We start from the raw sequence: 7,114 nt of genomic DNA, 5'->3' as shown, positions 1-7,114 counted from the left end.
GGAAAATGATACGGACATAAACGCGAGAAAGAAAAAAGAAAACTAAAACCAAAGAAATGATCTCATTTAACTTCATGATTTTAGTATACAGCAGTGAACATACCAGCACAGTTTACTTCAAGACATGCACTCGACCAGCAAAGGAAGAAGTTAGAGAGATGGAGAGAGAGAGAGAGAGAGAGAGGGGGGGGGGGGGAATTCAGACCTCTTCCCGCGGTAAGAGAAGGTATACCTTAAAGAGATCGTACAGTTTTGGTTGAGACCTAATTTCAGGTTTCTAACATTTTTTTGATGAGATATTGAGAAACTTCTTATGAAATATGAAAGAGCATGTAATTCTATGAGGAATTCAAAGTTTATTTGATTGGTTTTTAAATGGCTGAGATATCCAAAGAAGAGCGATTCTAATAAAGTGTGGGACCCACACTTTATTACGATCGCTTTGTTTTACCTTGTTTTTGAATGTTTCAGTCATTCCAAACCCAATTTTCATCAAATAAACTTTGAATTCCTCTTAAAATGGTATGCTCTGTACTATATCATAAGTGTTTTCTTGGTATCTCGCAAAAGTTAAAAGCCCAATTCTCATCTCCACCAATACTGTACCCTCCCTTTAAATGCCTGACCTGCTTTTATGCAAACGCGAGTTAATTCTTATTGGAATATGATATAGCAGCAGACTTGTAACTCTTTCACTCGTCAAGTTTACCTAAAACGATAGAATCATGTTGCATATATGATTTTTATGTATATGTAGAGTGCAAAACCATCAGCAAAATACAACCTTTCCAGTGATACCTGCAGAGCTTATTTGCAATTTACTAGTAGCAAGGAATATTCTTAGAGTTATGGTTAAAAATTTCCCGTATTTTTATACAATTCCCATTATTTTCTCTCTTTTTTGGGTGGGGAGGGGAGGGGGCAGTTTTAATTACAAATTCCTCAACTATAATGAAGAATGGAGTTAGCTCGTTCTGCGATGTAGCTCTTTATACATATATGTATATAAACGATATATATATATATATATATATATATATATTTATAGATATATGTATAAATTATATATACGTTATATGTAGATAGAAATAGAGTGAGAAAGAGAGAAAGATGTGTCTAGTTTGTGTTTGTGTGTGTGGTGTGCGCGTGTGCAATTTTTGAGGTTTGAACGTGTTAACATTATGTGTTTGATTATTTGTAAGTAGGTTTACTATACTAGTAGTGCTGACGTCCACGCCTCCCGACAAAGGATACCATATATATATATATATATATATATATATATATATATATATATATACATATATATATATATATATACATATATATGTATATATATATATATATATATATATATATATATAAATACTGTCCTTTATACGAACATTGGTTGACTCTTGCTACATCGAGACTTAGGATCTTACTAAAGAAAAATCAGGGAGCATTGGCAAACTTTTTGAATGCTGAATTCTAATTAAAAAAATGACTTTCAATGTTGTCTGTTAAAAGCACTTCATTGACTGAAATTGTGTTGACCATGACCATAGACTATATCGACATTCCTGTTATCTCAAAACTTCAAATAAATGACGTCATAATACGCAGTCGGAAACACAAAGTCAGGAAAGTTCGTCTTCGGTCAAAGAGAAATAAACCAAGGAAAATGTGATTTCACCTTGCGTCTATGTTTTGCTATAACTTTCATGTAATTTGATTTAACATCGAACATGTTAAAAATTGCCTGTAAAATCTGATGTTGGTAATGAAACTACAGAGGATCCAAGGTCATAAATACGTGGCCGTGTGCATGTCCTACATTACATTTTATGTCTGTAGATATAAAGTTCAAGAGACAGACCGGTTTTTTAAATAAACGCTGTCGTAAACTGTATGTCTTCTCAAGATGCCATACTACCAGTATTTTTTGTTTCACTGCTATCTCCTATATCTCAAAACAGGCAATAACGTAGATGAGGTTAGACATGCTAAGGAGTGAAACGGTCGGGACGTAATATTTCTTACATTGATGCGTTTTAATTCTTCTTTTTTTATCATTTCAATCATCCATGAGCAAGATTGTCACCAGGAGCACTTCATAACGAACCGAAACTGTTTCAGAATTCATAATCACTTTCATCTGACACATTTTGTATAAAGAACCTTCGGAATAACGAAGTGTAGTGCATGTTCGACATCAGTTTCCGCGTTCTTAAGAAAAGAAATTCATTACCGGAAGTGATGGGGTATCATAGTAATATTGTCCAAGACGTCTAGATTATAATTTACTTGACTTCTTTGCTGATCATCTCTGGGGTTAAGTTATATTCCTCTGCTGGTCAGACACATATACGTCAGTATTCTAGTATCTTCTGTTGTGCTGAGAAACACCAGGAGGAGTCGATGTTGTATTGTACAGTCAATGATAATGAAGGGTACGACAGTAGGAATAACTGACATTATTCTCAGTTAAAACGATTAAACAAGATTCCTAGAAATAATCATGTGAAAAATATTGTTGTATCGTCACCAAGGACTAATCTAAGGAATTTAGAAAAGGAGAATACTTTATCACATCAGTTTAGTGATGCGTGCAATGGGAAGTATCAGAATGCTTTCGAGAAAACTTACCTTCCCCGCCGGCTCGATTTGCCTGTGTCGTTACATGGTGCGAAAGCTCTACAGGAGATGAGACACATAGGTTTAATATCCGAAGCGAAAGTCCCCTTTACAGTAATGATGTGGACTCCCATGTTTATAGAAGCAATAAATATGATTAGCATTGAACTTACAGGTATCATTACAACGCACAAATGTGTGCACGGAACTTTTGTATTTCGTAAAGTCCTTAAATGCAAGAGAGAGAGAGAGAGAGAGAGAGAGAGAGAGAGAGAAAGAAAGAAACAACAGCAAAAGATAATTATACGTTTTTTTTTATTTTTTATCCCGGCGGTTTCCTTTAAACCATGGTATCATTAGCCATCATTACATTATCCCATCCTCGTTCTTCAACTGAACTAACTGAACTATTTGCTTGAAGAGAAATGATCCCTCCTCATACGATAAAATTGTATAGATCGATTACCGACCCACCAGCACCACCAGTGGATTTCAAGTCCAGATACTACAATGTACTAACACGACTTTTTATACTTTCTGTGGGCATCCATGGCGGAAAATGAAGAGACGTCGTGTGTTTAGGTTGAAGATAAGCATAAAATGCGTTTATTTTCATGCATGAAGATTTTCATGCATGAAGTTGTACGTGTTAAGTGAATGTTCTTGTTCATTACAAAATATTAGACTTGCGAACTAAAGCTTTGATTAAGATTCCCGTAAACACGTAATATAAACGGTATGAATGGGGAGACAAGCTTGTAGAATTGCACTTTATAGTGTTTGTTTCTCATTGCATTGCTGTATCATTTATATGTCTATTTTCATTAGGCCTATAGCGTTGTGATCATAGTGTTGGAAATGAGATAAACGAAACGAAACGAGGTGAAACGAAACGAAACGAAACCAGTGTGAACTTTAGACCTGAGACGGTAAACTGCTTCACTCAAGGGAGACATTCAATCCTTTGAAATGTTTCCTTGGAAGAAATTGCACAAAGCTTCGCAGAGATGTCGTTCTGTACTGGGGAATCCCACAGGTCAAAATAAGAGCAAATCATGTACTTTTATTTTGAAATCAGTGAAATCCTTGGTTAGGGGAACTTGCTTATTACAGCGTTCTAATTTCCTTTCGTTTCGTCACTGAGCTGGCTATGGTGCAATCATTGTGCCTTCTTTGACATCTTCTCTATCAAACTTGACACAATATACAGATCAAGAGAAGATGGTGACAAGATCAATATCCGACTACAGAGGACTCCCGATATAGCGAAGGCCTTGGGACTGACAGTTTTCTTTCGTTATATCGCAATTTCGTTGAAAAAATACATTAAAAAAACATAGAGTGGATAATTTTACGGCCTGGATTTTTACTTTGTTGTAACCGGAATTTCGTTATAACCGTATTCGTTACATGGCGAGTGCACCGTATAACTATACTGATGCATGTCTAAATTATGAATGTAAATTTACCTTCTCGTATTATATCCGATGTTAGTTTAGTTTCGGCTATCTAAAGGAGGTAGCCCAGTACCTCATTGGTTATTATGGTATTAAGTTACATTCACATGACGCTCCTAGCCTTTCAGATTAGCTGGAAGTTTCAATCTCGGATGATTAGCTCGCCTTTATCGTGGAGTTATCAGCATTGTTGCTATCTTTATGCAAAGGTCACTGTAAGGACAGGTCTTCAAAACAATCCGAATCTCCCCATTATAAAAGAACATAACAAGTGAGGTCATCGAAACAAAAAGAAAGAAGACCATCGCTGCTACGGGGCAGGAAAAAGAATCCAAATTTTAACAGAGAATGGAAAGAAGAAAAGGGAAAAGAAGAAAAGATGAGCAGAAAAGACAAATAGGACATGATTCCCTTCCGTACAGTGGTTCTTCTCTGATAAAGCGTGATGCTAAAACAACTTGCATTGTATTCTAATACGATTGCAACCAACGGGGATTCGTATTCAATCCGTCTTAACATGTCCTACAAAATGAAACTTACAACAACGACAACAAAATCACCTCTTGACACAAGAGGGCAAAGTGCTTGTCATTTAAAACGTGACAGCGCCAGGAGAGAAAATGACAGAAAGGGAGAATTCAGGAGAGGAGAGAGGGAGCGAGAGAGAGAGAGAGAGAGAGAGAGAGAGAGAGAGAGAGAGAGAAAAGAGGGTGGAAGACAAACATGGGGGATAGAATTCGTTCATTCGTGTATTGATAATGTGTGCGTGCGTGTGAATTAGTGGAGGGAAGGGGGAATTCGAAAGACGGTAGGCCTACATGACGAAACTATAACAATGTATAACAATGAAAAGTTGTTTTGATGTTTGACGCGACCTGCGAACTCTCCAAGGTAACTACTCGCGGGAAATCCCCCGTTTCAGGAGCTCATAAACAAGAGAACTGATCTGCGTAATACAACTGTATATGCCTATTTTGTTTATACTATAATGATGCATACAACATGTACAAGGCGGAACCCCAGTCCTGTCAATGCCTATGAAGGTAATGCCCCTTGGTATTCTAATTTGTATTGTCTTACGCATCTGAAATAAATACAACATATTATTCCTGTGCCCTGCACTATTGAAAATGAAAAAAAAAAAATCTTGATAACTATGAGGACATATACTCTCAAACACATACAACACACACACACACACACACACACACACACACACACACACACACACACACACACACACACACACACACACACACACACACACACACACACACACACACACACACACACACACACACACACACACACACACACGAATACACGAACACGTACATTACATCACAGATAGGCCTATGGCGCTATACAAATGCTGCGGATCATCATCATCATCTATACACTCGTTTCCGTATACCCGGTTTTATTCTACTGTAATGTAAGATCTAAACACAAGAGAAATGTATTCTCTCTATGCAACTGTTAAATGCAGCAGATGCCACTTCTCTCATGAAGACCTTGAAGAGAAGGAGGTGAAATATAGGTACAGAAATAGAATCGGTAAGATTTGAGGGCCATGACCATGGTGCTTGAAGCGTAGATATGCCATAAACAATGATAAAATGATTGTGACGGTCATATTTTTTGTCACTTGAACTATAAATACAAGGCCTGATTAAGGAACTCAAGTGTCATCGTTTTTTCCAACCATGTAGCGCAAAGTCCCTTTTTTCTCACACCTTATTGATCGTTTTCTACTATGTTTATATTGACTGCAGTCTGTCAGGAGAGCCCCACAGGTGACGTCCGATTTGCATATCAAATATATCGAATTTGCATTTTCCAATGGGGAGTGCGCTGCCTGTTTGCCTTGCACTGCGCGCGATATTTAACAATATCGGTACAAAGGTTGTTACCGGCCAGATACGGTGCCTCCACCATGTCAATATTATTCCCACCTCTAGTTTCCGTAATGTCACGAATGTATGGTTAAGTTATTGTCAAAGCGCTATAGGTTGAAGAAAAAAGAATACATGAGAGTTTACAGTTCCCATGAAATTCAATGTTCCATATACTGAGTAGGCCTACTCTATACTTTGTCAGATGTGAATGAAACTCTTAAAATTCAGCCACTCCAGTTTCCAATTTGATTTTTCAAATAAAAAAAAAGAAACGCTTTTAAGAAGCACCGATTGGACACAGGCACAATATGGGCTAAGGCTAATGCCTTCGCCTGGCAGCCCAATAAGTTTGTGGATATAAAATATACGAAAAAAAAAAAATCCGTAGGTTTTGTCTCCAACATGTAACCATGCTAAATCATGACATTACGTTTTGATGTCAGCGATATGGATTCTTCATTTTGACAATGAATTACGCAAATCGGAAGTGAGGATAATGAATAGGTAAGAAAATAAGGTACACCTGGAAAACAAGGGCATCACACCTCATTTGTTTTGCTTGAGTGATTTGTGAAAACATAGAAAACTCTGAAATACCATAGCTTTTATATTGTGTGTCCGGTTTTCATTGCTAATGTTGATGTTTGCTATTCTGAATGTTCGTTGATCCGAAAATGAAATAAGTTTTGTTATTCATTGCTATGGGTGATGTTTGTTATTCCGAATGTTCGTTGATCCGAAAATGAATTAAGCTTTGTTATTCTGAACTTCGTGGAATATTTCGCAACACAAGAATTTCCTATAGGTCTATCTATAGATGTTTGTTAAACCAGCAGAAGTGAAATGAGGTTCGTTTAATCCGTATGAGAAAAGGATGTGTGTGGGGCCTTATACTAAAAACTCTCTTAATCACGAACCGTATAATGTCTCCAGAAAAACGAACCCCTCCCTTTTGTTTTCTCATTTTCGGACTAACGATCCATCGGAATAACGAGCCCTATTTCATTTTCGGATTGATAAACTTTTGGAATAACGAACTGCAATCATTAATTGTGTTTACTTTGATTTCTCATTTTCATGGACACATAGTGTTACTATTCATATCAGAACAAATTCTTGTAATCTGTCAGAGTGTTCAAAAGC

Source organism: Diadema antillarum, unplaced genomic scaffold, assembly GCF_040938485.1.
Source record: "Diadema antillarum isolate AM-2024a unplaced genomic scaffold, OU_Dant_1.0 seq00000799_RagTag, whole genome shotgun sequence".
NCBI classification, from domain to species: domain Eukaryota; kingdom Metazoa; phylum Echinodermata; class Echinoidea; order Diadematoida; family Diadematidae; genus Diadema; species Diadema antillarum.
Note: the sequence above shows the minus strand (reverse complement) of the source record.